We start from the raw sequence: 15,514 nt of genomic DNA, 5'->3' as shown, positions 1-15,514 counted from the left end.
CAGCCCACACATCCAGGCAGCTTGAAAAGCACTGCTGTAGGCCCTGTAGTCCAACCACCGCCATGCATGCTGGAAAATCTAGTACTGGAGGTACTTGGAGGACCACTTCTACTAAAATGTCTAGCAAGGGGAAAACTTACCATTATTATTATTATTATATTATTATTATTATTATTATTATTATTATTATTATTAACCTTTTATTATAAGCGCTGTAAATTCTACACAGCACTGTACATACAATCTTTTTAATTAGACGGTTCCCTGCCCTCAGGCTTACATCTAAAAAGACACAACACAAAGGAAGGGAGTGGTGGAGGGTTTTTCCCCTCATGTGCTAAAGACCAACACCATACTTATGCCCACTGGCTTCAACTGTCCCACCCTCTCTCAGGCATGTTTGGTGGGAACAAGACAGAGAGCCTTCTTGGTGGCTGCTCCCAGGCTCTGGAACTCCCTCCCTAGAGAGGCCAGGCTAGCTCCATCCCTTATTTCATTTTGGCAGCAGATAAGAACATTTTTATGCTACCAGGTTTTCTTACACTGACATGTGTACTGTATAAGGTTGTATAGGAGTTTTATAAAAATGTTTTAAATTTAAATTTTTAATATGAAATGTTTTTTAACTTTTTAAAATGGTTTAATTGTTCTAAACTTTGTATTTTCAATGCTTTGTTTTGTTTTAACTTGGACTACTTTAAATTTTGTTAGCCACCTTCAGTGGCTAATAGGATATAAATAAATATTTCCCAGAAACTCACCATGGGATGGCAGTCAATGGCTTGCGGACTAGCACTGGTCCACAAACCATCACTTTGGATAGCACTGGTCTACAAGACCCACCCAGGCCAATGATTCTAGGAAATGAAATGGAACTGGTTAATCCTTCCCTGAAATATAAGAATAGGATTAGTCTTTATGCAGTTGATATATTCTACTGTCCCATATTCAAGCCTAGAAATTGGCAAACAAGATATTCAAAAGTCGGATATAAGCTTATCTTGTCTGATTGAGCTGAGGGGAAGGTAAATCTGGGTACACTATTTGATTTCTGTGATCTTAGCAATAGTGCAACAAGGAATTTTAGTATTTAGTAGTAGCCAGAAGTCAAGGACTATTTTTAACATTATTGACATAGGAAAGCACAATGGAAAAATACATAAAGTGTAAAGTCAGGGTTGCAGTTGAACTTTAAAAAGACAAAAAATAATGATCACTGACTATATAACTGTTAACAAAGACATTGAAATAGTTAAACATTTCCTATTAGTCAGTAATAAAAATGGAGACTTGGAAAGCCATGAAGAAACTAGGTAAGATCCTCAAGACATATTAGTAAATACCAAAATCAGAATCCAGGACATAGTATTTCTGATTTCTATGTATAACAGTGAAAGCTGGACAGTGAAGAAGCAAACAGGAAGAAAATCAACTAGTGAGAAACATCATGCTGGAGTCAAGGTCCTCAAGCCTGAACTCTCCTTAGAAACCAAGGCGCATTACAGAACGCCAGCACCGCTGGTTGCTGCATCCGGGAACCACAGCGGACAAACCGCACAATTCCCGGATGCAGCAAAAAGAAGCCGCAAAAAGCGGCTTCTTTTTGCACCCCGAAAGTGGTGCCGCAAGTCGCTAGTCGTGCACTCGTGGCATCACTTCTGCCACACGACATGCGGGCACTAGACGTCCGTGACATCAAGATGGTGGCGCCCGTGTAGAATGGGCGCCACCATTTTGTACGCGACGAGCGCATACTAGGGTTAGGCGCGTCCGTAAAGGACGCTCTTTCCTAACCCTAGTACGCGCTTGGCGCATACTTTACGCCCGTTTGTAACGGGCCCAAGATGACTAAACAGTGACTGATCATAAGGTCACATAATTAATTTTTAAATATGATAATACTTGTCAAAGTGGGGGGCAGCAGGAAAAGAGCTAGCACTACAGGTGCATTGATTTAACCAAGGAAACCAAAGCCTTGAATATACAAGACTTGAGCTTGTTTGGAGGTTCTAGCAGGGGAGCGCAGCTATCATATAACCTTGACCGAAGAACGGTACCGGTCGTCCTCTTCCACCGAGCGCGCAGCTTCGGGAGGGATGCACATGGAGCGGTGAGGGAGGAAGGGGACACCCGCCTAGCCAGCCAGATCAGCCGAATCAACCCTGGCGATCAATGGGGTGACAGATGTCTCAGCCAGATCGCCCTCTGCAAATTGAATATGTTTATGTGAACTATCTCCAGATACTCTCCAACATATTATATTTCTTTGCCCGCTGTATCAAAAACCGAGAGCGAAATTAATAAAGAAACTATTGGAATTGAACTACTGTTTAACAGATATAACTCTAGTACATTTATTGGAGGATTGTAATGTACAGATTACACGATTGATGGCCAATTTTCTAATGGAGGCAACAAAAATCTGGCACAAATTAAATAATGGTTAGAGTTTAGTGTTAGATGATTTTAAGGACGATAAAAATTTTAAATTTTTAAAGTATTTATGTAACTATTTTAGTTTAATTTTGTATTGTATTGTTTGTTGTATATTGTCTATTGAGATGCCTAATAAAGGTTGATGGATGGATGGATACAAGACTTGAGCAGGGCAGTTGATGAACAAGGATCCTGGAGGTCTCTCATTCATAGGGTTGCCATAAGTCAAAATTCCTCCCTGGCTGGATGTCTACCCCTATGACCATTCTACAAAAAGGGTATCCTCCTGAGAGTCCTCCAGAGGACAAGGAGAGTGGCATCATCTTCCCCATAGATGGCTGCAGGAACTGAACTCACTGATTATATATCTGTCCCTCATCCTCCCTTGGAAACTGAATATTTATGTAGAGGGGGTCTAGTGAGAAATTAGGTAGGCAAAGTGTACAAGATGGGTAGATGAGTCTTATCTCTCTGTGTGCGTGTTTATGTTTGCCTTCATGTAATTTCTGACTTATGATGACCCTAAAAAAACCTATCACAGGGTTTTCTTGGGAAGTTTCTTCAGAAGTGGTTTGCCATTGTCATTCTCTGAGACAGAGATTGTGACATGCCCAAGATTACCCAGTGAGTTTTCATGACTGAGTTAGAATTCATACCCTGATCTCCAGAATTATAGTCTGATGCTCAAACCTCTCCACCACACTGGCTCTTTCTGAGACTTAACTAAACATGGCTAAACTTTATGATCTACAATCAAACACAGGTGAATGACAATTTAATTGCTAACAATGAATTCTTAGTGGAAGAAGCAAACTATTTATGAACATATACATATATGTCAAGAACACTCAAGTCATGGAAAAATATGCCATAAATAATCAATCCATATATCGAATTACACTGTGACAATTAATCCATACATTAATTACATGGAAAGGCCTCCAAAACCAGACAGAGAGGACAATGAAAATGCCAGCAATGATAATAGCTTCAAAAATACATTTAGAAATCTTGTTCACAGATACTTTGGGTGGTATACATCCAATTGTAGAGATGAGACTCCAGCAGAAAGCTTTGTAGAAGTAATACCACAGTCACAGGCACTTTGCAGAAATAAATTCAAGGGTAAAGATCCCAGCAGAAGAGCAAAGACAGAACATCAGCAGTCAGAATTATGGAAGATGCCAGGAATTATTCTTTCAGTTGCTTTCCATTTCACCATTAAAAGCTTCCTTAGCTATACATCAAGTCCCTTAAACAGGTTTTCTACAATTAAATTAAATTGTCATTCACTTATGTTTGGTTATATATTATAGGTTTTTAGAGGCTAGCTGTGATTCTTTCACAGTTCCTAAACTTTCTGATCCACTGGTATGATACTTCCAGTGGCCTCAAACAGGCTGCTGGAAATAGGATAAATGGTCAGTGTTGTACTAAATATTTCTCATTTATTTATAATAATAGGTTTTTCATTTATTCTGAATTTAGTTTGTTCAACAGTGTTAATCAGATACAGAAAGCATGAATTTTTGAGAAAACAGCAACCCACAAGCCTCTAAGAGATCTGACTGCTGACTCTTGCCATTGATGAGGTTTATTCAGGTGGTTTTGTTTTGAATATTTTAATGGCAAGTTGCTTCCTTGGCCTAATATGCCATGTAGAAGTACATTTAAAAAAACAAATAGATAAAATAAAATGTTGGAGTCTGTTTAGCAGCCAAGTATACAGTTTTGAAACCCCAGGGGCAAAGAATCCAAAATTACCACTTTGCTTTAACAAGGGAAACTAAAACAACATGCAGGTAATGAAAGGTCTGGGGCCATGATCCTGCTGGAATATTGCCATAGATGGTGTTGCCATATTCAGCAATGCAACAGAAGGGGTAAAAGGGCCAGGGGTGTTGTAACATTGTGGGATAGGGAAAGATGCCAACAAAATCCACCATTGTCAATAGAAAAAGATAACCTGCTAGTTCTAGAGCTGCTTAGGAGCCATCAAGCAGATCTTACAAGGGATGCAAATATTTGAATATTTTGTCCTCACAAGTAAAGACAAATCATTTCCACAGTTTTTTCCCCTGCTTTGGAAAAATAAATGAATATTCTGCACAGTTGTTGATCTGGTATTTAAACAGCCTGAAGTACTGGGGGCAATTATTCTATGCAGAAATACACATGGGGTTATGTGAGAGAACTGTAGGGTTTTGCACAAAGAATCCACAAGTTCCAGAGAGCCAGTTGTATTTGTTTAATGCAAAGATGCTGTGGTTTTTTAAAGTAGAAAACAGCAATCTTAGGACTGGAGCATGGCTTTGGTGCGGCTTCTGGACTCTTAGGATGCATGTATCATTTAAACAGCATACCTCCAAAGTGACTCGATGCAGCTTTATTTTGGCCTGTCTGTATCAGGCCTAGTGTACAGGGAGATGGCTTTCTCTGCTGTTGCTCCAAAAAGGGCTATTAGTATCTCCAGCGTAAGTCACCATCCACCATTCCAGGCTAGTTCTTTTCATTTTATCTGAAGTAAGACAAGAAGTGGGGGAAAGGAGTAGAAATATCATGGGTATGTCCTTGTCTTCTTCTTTTTTCTATCAATGGCTATTGCCCATCATGGTGGGATGGATTTGAGGAGAACACAATCAACTAAGGGCCTAATTGATTCCCCCCAACTTCATTGGTCCATTATCTAAAGCACAACTTTGAAAGAGTTTATGGGAATCAGCTGCTGAGCTCTGAAAGGGTTTTGATAACAGTTTCCAGAATCTCCTATCAAATAGGCTGGGAGATCTAGAGAGTTGAAGTCCAAAAATATAACTTTCCTGGGCATGCTTCATCCTCTCTCTGTCTCTGCCACCCCATCCTCCCTGCTTATTCTTTCTGCCATCCCTACTGCTCTCTGTAGGATTTTTTGCCATTACTGGAAGGTCCTCCCTTGGCAGTTTCCTTTATTTCAGGACTGGAAATCATGAGGCCCTCTGGATATTTCTGGACTGCCACTCCCTCCAGTCCCTGTCAGCAGAGGCAACGGCCAAGAATGCTGGGAGCATTCTGGCTCCAGCTTTATTTGCAAGGTCATGGTAGTACCCGCATTGCATTTTTATCCTATACTTTCCACTGCATTTCATTTTAATTGATGGTATGGGGTTTCCCTTTCCTCCTGAGTCCATTGTTGTTGCTAATTCTATTTCTACCCTCAGGATAATTCATTTTGAATGCTAAGCTACTAAGTGACATCCAATGAGAGGACCATATCCCAATAAACAAACAATTCTGCATCTTGTGCCTACTGTTAAATAAGGTATTTGTTGCCACTTAAGAGCTGCCTTGTCCCTGATTTTTCAAAGGTTCGTATGATATTTTCCCCCCATGATGCCTTTAATGAAAAATGAGACTTTTTCACCACCTTGGCAAATATTTTCCCCGGCAGGTATGCTGTTGAACATGTTGCATTGACAGCATGACATGGAATCTAAAAAGCACAGAGAGACTAATTACAGGAAGAAAATTACACCAAAAGACCAATTTTCTCATGATGAAAATGACAGCCTCGTGCCCTGCCTCCTAGCCAAATTGGGCACGTTGCCTGTGAAACATTCTTGTATCACATTATATATTATGAGCCATGAAAATTGAGGGGAAAGAAGCATTCTTGCACAGTTAGCAGCACATTTCAGAAACCAAGGTGAGTTGACAGCTAAGTAAGGCATCCGATAAACAACCCAGTAGTGTATTCTGCCACTTTTGCTTCAGCAGGCTGAGGAAATATTTTGAGTGATAGCCATGAGTGTGCCCAACCCGTATACTTCTGAGATCAAGTCAAATGTCTCTCCTAGTGTTCAGAAATATTGCTTATATTCTACATCATCTACTTAGTTATTTTCATATCCAGAAAACACATCCGGGGTAGCTGGTCTGGCTATACAGCAAAGTACAATAACATCCAAGATCCACAAAACACTCATACCCTTATTTAGACAACCAAAATGCAGAAAATATATGATGCAAGCTTTTGAAACTCTACTGGTTTCTTCATTAGGCAAAGCAGTTAAAAATCATATAGAAGAAATATATAAAATGACAATATGAGTCACAAGCCTGCATTTTTTCAAGGTGTTGCTATTGTGTTGTTCTATATCTATGCAAGCAGCTCTCGCCTCCTTCTGGCCATATTGCCCTGGGACAAAGCATTTCAAAGTCCAGGGAATAAAATTTGAATTCCACTAGCAATACAAAATGTATTTCTTCTGAGAAATAAGATGTCTCCTTTGTGAGGTCAACATGGAGACATTTTGGATCTCAGAAGGTGTACCTTTTTGTATTGGTAATGGAAATCAGATTTTATCTCCTGGACATTGCAGCGAGCAAAGCTGCAATGAGGAATTGCAACAGTCCTGCTTTTCATTGTCACAGACTCACTTGCACAGAAGATGGGACTGGAAATATCTCCCGTTGTGCCTCAATTGCCAGCAAAACACACCTCTATTGCTCAGTCTTGCTGCTAGATGTTAAGGGAGATTTGGGAGAGGACATTTACAATGGTGGATATACTGTCACGATAGTAAATATCTAGTATTAATAGTGCCACAATAGTGACTATCTAATATTAGTAGTGCCACGATAGAGAATACCTAGTGAATAAAGAGCAGTTATGGATTGTAACTTTAGGTTGTGAAACCTTATCTGCAATGTAGAATGACAGCCATTCTTTTTGGTTGTTGTTGACTATCTGTTCCAAAAATCCTTTAGTCAGCTGGGATATTCTCTCTTGTCCCTCCTTCTCTCTTCTGGACTACTATACTAGAACTTTCAAGATGGTCTGAGGTTGCAAAAAGCTGAACTGCCTTAAGACATGTTAAGGTGAACTAAGAAGTAGCCTATACATTACTCTTTTTACAGAGGATCTCTTTAGAACTTTGTTGTTCTCATTGCTGTGGTGGCTGGTTTTAGTAAATTAATGACATTCAAGAATTTATGGACTTATTTTATTTATTACAATAGCTCCTATCCCACCCTATATCACAAAGGGTGCATCTGCACTGTAGAAACAACGCACTTGGACACCACTTTAACTGCCATGGCTCCATCCTACAGAATAATGGGATTTGTAGTTTTGTGAGGCACAAGCACCAACAGTTTTAAACCATGTGTAAAGCATTTTGAAGTAAACTAGTTTGGCCCAAAGGCTTAAATACACAGCTATGTTGTGACTTGGAGCCTAAATGAACCAGTGTGACTGTCAATGAGGCCACAGCTGAAAAGGTCTTCTCCCATGTCCTTACCAAGTACAGTGGTACCCCGGGATACGAATGCGCCGCCTTACGAAATTTCCGGGTTACGAAAAAAATCCATTGAAAAAAACTGTTCCGGGTTACGAAGGTTATTTCGGGTTACGGAAAAATTTTTGGTGCTTTTCGGCGCTTTTTCGCACGAAATCGCGGCTTTCGCTATTAGCGCCTATGGCTTTTTCAGCTTACGAAGATTTTCGGGTTACGAACGCGGCGGCGGAACGAATTAAATTCGTGACCCGGGGTACCACTGTATACACAGATCACTAGTGGGAGAGAGGGGGGGCTCTGATCCCAGAAGACCTGAACCTTCAGGCAGGCTTGTAGTAAGAAGTGAGCAATTCTGCAGCACATGATAGAGACTTGATATCAAAAGAGCAAAAGAAACGAAGAGGGGAAGAGACTGTTTGGGTAGTGATCCTAAGAAAGAAGAGGTGTGAATGGGTGGTATCTTGATTTTCGAGGAATTTATTGAGAGGTAATTAATTGGCTTGTCTTCTGTGAAGTGAGTGTGCCATTGGAGCAGAAAATTCTGGGTTTCTAAGGCTGCATCCACATTGTGGAAATAAACCAGTTTGACACCACTTTAACTACCATGGCTCAATGCTATGGGATTCTGGGATTTCCAGTTTGTTTTGGCACCAGAGCAAGCTGACAGAGAAGGCTAAATATCTCACAAAACTACACTTCCCAGAATCCTATAGCATTGACCCATGGCAATTAAAGTGGTGTCAAACTGCATTATTTTTGCAGTGTAGATGCAGCTTTAGCAGTCGTTTTGCATTCTGGGTCTTACATTTCCTCTGCCACTTGTCTTCTCTCCTCATCCCCCTTGCCTTCTGTGAAATGGTGCTTAGTGCAAGTGATGGTGCCCTGACTGCAGCTGCCACCATTTCTGTGCCTATAGCACTTTCTCCAAATTGTGAACAGGTCCACTGTGTAAAAGAGGCTGGAAACTCCTCATCTAGCTATTCATTTTGCTGCTTAAACTACCAAGTTTGTTTTTCTGGCATTCTCTTAAGATCTCGTTAGGACTGGCTGCATCTGTTGATTTTTAAAATCTGTGTTTAAAGTCTGAGCCATTGACAACAGTAGAGAAATCAGAGACCAAAGAACTGGGAGCCAAGACCAAAAGGCACTCGGGACCCAAGGACCAAACCAAAAGGCAACACAGAAGAGCAAGCCTAGAGTCAGAAACACAGAACAAGGAGGATCAGAAGGCAAAATCAGAATATTTTGTGCATGTTGTTCTTTCAGAGGGACCAGGGAACAAGCCAGGAATCAGGAGCAGAACGACAACTACAAACTACTAGCTGGACCTTCAGTAAAACTCATCTGGAAAAGCAAGACTTTTGAAGACCAAACTACCCAAGAGGAATTTATAGCCAGGCTGGAAAGGGGAAGCCAGACCAGACCTGGAATATTAACTCCTGAAAGGCTCCATTTGTGTGGGTCACAAGCACATGGGGTTGTGGTTTGTCGCTTCTGACAGTATTTAAAACAACTCCAATGGTTCTTCACAAACTCATTAATATCTAGGCTACAAGCCTAAGCATGAATCTTGGGGAATACGTGTTATGGAACTCGGTAGGACTTACTTCCAACTTCATAGTCACAAGACAAAGTTGCATACAGCTTACTGATTAAAAGTGCATATCTAAATGGCAAACTGTTGTGTTTGAGGTGACCTAAAGGAATAAGAGAACAGGTATTCTTTATTTGGGACGCATGGAGAATTTTAAGGAACACCCAGATTGTTTCAATAAGATTAGCATAAAAGTGAGATTCAAAGACAGTGCTTTTTTGCTTCGCTTTCCACAGAAAAGAACTCGCGTTCAATCACTGGCATTTTCAGTTAAATAGATAATATGGCAAATGACACCCTTCAGCTGCTGATCAAATCACATGAGATAGATAGGCCTGTGCTGCTGAATGTTTGTTTATGGCCCTGTTGGGTCACACAAAATTAGGGATGAATAAATCTCCCACTTTTGCTACCTCCTATAGTCAGCCCTCCATATCCACAATTTTTTAAAAAATCTGTGAATTCAAGCATCCACAGCTTGAAAATACTTTAAAAATATGTGCATTCTAAAAAGCAAGCTTTGATTTTGTCATTTTAGATAAGGGACACCATTTTTCTATGTCATTGTATATTATGGAACCTGTGCATCCACAGATTTTGATATCCACAGGGGCTCATAGAAACAAACCCCAGTGGATACCAAGAGCCCACTGTATAATTTTTCCTTTAAAATCTAAAAGCAGAAGAAATTTGCTAAATTTACCCATTGATGAAGATATCTGTGGTTTGTTTGTTGGTTGGTTTTTTGTAAGTTTATATCAAAAATACACTGAACAAAATTCCTAGCTGGCAAATCAAATATGTATAGATAGTGCCTTGCAGAAGTATTCAACTCCCTTTGACTTTTTCCCATTTTGCTTTGTTACAACCTGGAACTGAAATGGATCTAATTGGCATTGTTATCATTTGATATACACAAGACACTCAACACATATTTTCATTACCTGATCTACTAAATCTTTCAAGGAGTCATATTGCGCAACCCTGTATGAAAAAAGATCATAGCACCAAACATCTCTCTTTCACAGAAACTTTTCCTCTACTCTTTATTGAGCTCTGCAAAATGTCCACTTTCTACAACAAGCTCTGGCCCAAGGTCTGGGCTGCACCAGTACAGTTGGGCTTCCAAGGATTCAACCATCCATGGTTTGAAAATATTTTTAAAAACCCATAAATTCCCTAAAACAAACCTTTAGTTAGCCATTTTATATAAGGAACACCAAATTTATTACCCCACTGGATTTAATGGGAATTGAGCATCCACAGATTTTTGGTATCCATGGGGGCCTGGGACAAACACTAGCAAATACTGAGGCCACACTGTAAATGGAAGATAGCTTCCTATTTTAAGCTTCTTCCTAGATATTTTCTGAAATGGAGAAGAGTACTTTTAGATGAGAATTTTTTCCCCTGGGAGCACAATTCTGCTATTTAAAAAAAAAAAATCCCACACCTCAAAGAAATAGCCTTGTGCAAATATATGGTACCCAGCCCTGGCCTATCATAGTCCTGTTCTGTGAACAGACTAAACTACTTCCTAGTTCCTCCTCTAACAAGTCTCATCTTGTCTAGCTTAAGACAAAGTGATCATCCCATCAGTCCTGGCCAGCCCATTCATTTCCCATTACTCTCCCTCCCTTGTGATTTTCCGTCATAGGCCTCATTAGTCTGGAACTCCTCCAAAATGGTTTTGGAAGCTACTGCCATCTTCACTAATCACCATCTAAGTTTGTTCCAACTATTTTGGTACACTGCAGTGGCTGGAGTTCTGGATTTGGATGGGGATATCTGGGTCATATTTTATGATTCAGCAGCAAAACAACATCTGGAAGGCTATGGGCAAAAATTGTATTGTGAAGCACTGCTCTTGAAGAGAAAGGGGGGTACTATTGAAATACACTTTGCACTGATGCTTTCCCATTTATGGTGAAGGAGTAGCAATGTCAAAGTGGAGCAGTCACTAAGAGAGGGTGCTGGAGTGGTCAGAAGGGGAATTCCTGCTGAAGCACAGGATTTGTCAAGTGAACAGTAAGGCCAACCTCTGATGCTAGGCCCAGCACCATGGATAGTGCCTTTAATGTCTGGAATGAAATCCAATCCTGACTTGGAAGCCATCAATCCCACATGACTGGCTCACATGAAACTGCCTTCCAGAGCATGTATCTGTAATCACCTGGCTTCTTGATGTTATTGCTGATGTTACTGTTGTGTGTCTTCAAGTCATTTCTGAATCTATGGTGACCCTAAGGCCATATCACAGGGTTTTCTTGGCAAGATTTGTTCAGGGGAGGTTTGCCATTGCCTTCCTTTGAGGCTGAGAGCATGTGACTTGCCCAATATCACCCAGTGGGTTTTATGGCCAAGCTGGGAATTGAACCCAAGCCTCCAGACTCATAATCCAACACCTAAACCACTATACCACACGTTATGACCTTGAAATTTAGCTGTGAAACAATAGAGTCATGCGGAATTTTTAAGACTTCTGTGGATTGTAATTCATATCACCAGATGTATGGAGTGGCATCTTGAAGCATATGCACAGTGTACATGATGCTGAGTGGGGTCAGAAATTAGATTGAGGAAGTAGCAGTTACGTGATTTGATGTACCAACTTGCCTTCATTTCCACTCACCTTCACCAATCCATTTCGTAAATCTTGTAACTGAGGTCTCAAAATGTTGAACAACAATTCAGTATCTATTGTAAAAAGGCGAACCATTGTCTCATTTGTAACCTGGAGAGATAATCTCAAGAACTGTCTGTGCTACAGGGTTCTTGCCAACATCCCCCCCCCTTCAATTGCCAAATGGAGTGGAGTTTGTGAATTTTTTCAACACCTTTCAAGACACTCCAGTTGATCTGGATACAGAAGAATAATGGAGAGACCTCTGATAGATGATGCACATATTCTAGGTAACATTGCAACCTGTGCGACAGTTTCAAGAGTCTGCCAAAGATAATATGTCTCTTTAACAAATCAAATTATTTACTAAAAGGAGCCCACATAAAAAATTAAAAGCAATAAATGAATGTGGCTTCCTTCCTTCTCTCTCTCTCCCCTTCCCTTCATTTTTTTTAAAAAAGTATGCATTCATTTTTGAAGGAAATGGCCTTAAAATGACAAGCCAGCTTCATTTCATTCTGGAGTGTGCTAGATAACTCAACTCCTCTCACTCTCTGGGGTTTAAATCTAGCTTTTGCCACACAGAAAATAAAACCTCAATCCAAGAGAACTGTCAGAGAGAAGAACTGTATAAAGAATTAACATTTGAAGTATGATCAGATGAATTTTAAAGGCTGAAACTGAAGTTAGCCCAGATTGAGGTAGCATGCATTTTAGCCAACTCCAAAAGACAAAAATAAACACACAGAGAGAGAAAAACACACAGAGATGTGTGAAAGAAAAATTGGAACATGTATAATGAACTTCCTTCCCTGTTGTCTTTAAGACAGGACTCAAAAAGGTTTTGGTTCAGGTTGCTTTTGCACAAAAAGTTATACATGGGTTTTGTACTTTGCTTTTATATTTTATTCTAGAACAACTGACTGAACTGATTAGCAAGGGAATCATATCTTTTTATTCTTTCTGATTATCATTATTACTAATATTATCACTATTAAATGAGATTGCAATGATTAGAACTCACTAACCCAGGCATGAGGTATGGGCATTATATTTGATCCTATCCCTTTCCTAATTGGTCAATAGATCATTGGCCATCAATGTGAATAGAGTTTAAGAAAATTAGTTTTCTGAAATGCAACTTGCAGAATACTTCTATTTGGGGAACTGGGGAATTTGTAAACCAAAAAGAAACTTTTTCAAGATTTAGGTGAGAGTAATGGGTCTAGAAATTCTGACCTGCGCTGCTGCTCTAGCTTGTATTGAGGGAAGCTGTACCTACCTTCAAACACCAGCATATAATACCCCTCATTCAAGCAGTTTCTTAAATTATTCTTTGGAATGGAACATGAAGGGCTTTCCACCAATCTCAGAAGACATTGCGTTTCTGTGAAAGAAAAGAAACCTTCTCCTACCATTAGCTAAAATGAAACAAGCACCTCAGGTGGAAGATGCTAGGAACAGCAGTGACAACCACCTACCTATTCTTCTGCTGCCTACTTGTTTTCCCTCTTTTGTAGGACATGTCTGGATTTCTTACAAAGCCTATTGTGTGCCCCCATACTGCTTTCTTCAGCTGTGTGTGGCAGGTGGGTGATGCTTTACCATTGTTGAAGTAAGTTTCTGTTGCCAGTTTCTTCTGTTTATAGCAAGGGGGGAGGTCACCATTTTGCTGACTGCTTGAGGTTAGCAAAAATGTTGGGCCAGCATCGGAAGGGATGGCTCATGCATGGAAAGGTCTATATCTGACCATATGTACATGGGTTCTGCCAGAGACATATACTATTCCTTGCTGCAACCTCCTCCACCTTTATCTTCTGTACTAACAGACAATATTATGGTCATGTCTGAGCCTGGGTGATCCATTTGTTGGGGAGGGGCAGTAGCAAGATATACAAATGGATCACCCAAGCTCAGACATGACCATAATCTTGTCTGTTTGTACAGAGGATGAAGGTGGAGGAGGTAGCGGCAAGGAAACTTTATTAGCTGCAGACCAAGGACAATGCCCTTTCTATAACCTTCAACTGTCTCAGGTAATGTAGAAGGAGATGGTACATTATCTGTTGATCAGGTAATTTAGAAGGAGTAATGTGAATTAAAGAAAGGTTGTATGGGGAGGGGTGGGTAGAAGGAAATTGAAAATGATATGAAAAAACAGAGGTGCCAACATGAGGGAAACACAGAGACATAAAATGTATATAACACAAACAAAGTTGGTAGAAAATTACATAATATATAATAGATAATGCTATATGATATTAAGAGACTTTGACGATGGAAGATTTATAATGTTAAACTTTTATGATATTTGTATTATTTGTTGTAATACTGTATTTAGTATTGAAAATGAATAAAAATATATAAAATAAAAAAACTGTCCCAGCTTTGGGACCAGGACTGTTCTGATTAATTCTCTGTCATTCCACTTTTTTCTGCTGATTTTAAAATGACCTTGTTTCTCTAGCCTTCCCCAACTCTCTTCCCTTGCCCTCAGCCTATTTCAATTGCTTCAAATTGGATTCAAAGTGCAAAAGTGTTTTGCATGCAATTAATTTAGCAGGGTGGGAAAGGAGAGAAAAGGGCAGAATCTTGTCCTTCCCAGTAGGCTCAGATAAACTCAAACTGCTGCAGCCTCTACTAGTTTTTTTGTTCTTTCTCATTAATAACTTAAGTCATCTTGAGCACACTCTGAGGTTGCTTGGTGACACATGTTCAAGTTTTCATCTGTTAAATGTTGGAAGGTATACCCTTTCCCAATCCAAAAGCAGCTACATCCTCTAAATTTTACACACAAACCACAGTACACGCAAAAACTCTGAGTTGGGGGAATATGTTGTAGTGGCATTACATATGTACCACAACTCATGAATATTTTCAGACATAGGATTCCAGGAAATGAACAAGCTAGATTTTTTTTTTAAATGAGCAAATTAATTTTCCTTAGAAGTTTCATTTAGTGGGGGGTAAGGGAGGGAGAAAGAAAGAAAGTCATCTTTCCACTCAATGGCACACTTATAATCTCCCTGTTTTGTTGTCTGGGAATGTGGAGTGGAGAAACAGTGGGCTTGGTGAGTAAAATACATGTTACAAAGGTTAGGAAAAGTCACTAAGCAATTTTTATTGTCTCTTTTTCATCAAGATACTAAAAGTTGAAAATTTCACCCAGTGTTAATAATACAGTATTAGTTACACATGACTGCCTTATTGGAACTAAACCAACATGACTTCTGCTCACTCAGTCCTAAATTTCTCTAGCGGGCAGCTATTTAAACATAGAAAAACCTTCCTTCCCAATTGCTAATGTAGGTCAGTGCTTAACAATGGGAGTTTTAACTATAGACCAAGTATTCTGAACATTTTGCAAAATCACCATAGGAAACTCATGTGAACAATAAGAATTTTTTTAAGGATTTAAAAAAAATGCTCTATCTCTCCTCTGCCTCTAAAAAGAGGCAGTCTCCAGATCATATAGTCATCTAAGACTATAGATGCCAATCATAAACCTTTCTGCTTTAGAAGACTAAGTAGGTAAACTGCGTGTGCAGGCTTCACTACAGTAATAGTGAAAGCACAGAAAAGCTA

The sequence above is a fragment of the Sceloporus undulatus genome, chromosome 2 (assembly GCF_019175285.1).
Source record: "Sceloporus undulatus isolate JIND9_A2432 ecotype Alabama chromosome 2, SceUnd_v1.1, whole genome shotgun sequence".
Lineage (NCBI taxonomy): Eukaryota > Metazoa > Chordata > Lepidosauria > Squamata > Phrynosomatidae > Sceloporus > Sceloporus undulatus.
This window is presented reverse-complemented; position numbering follows the sequence as displayed.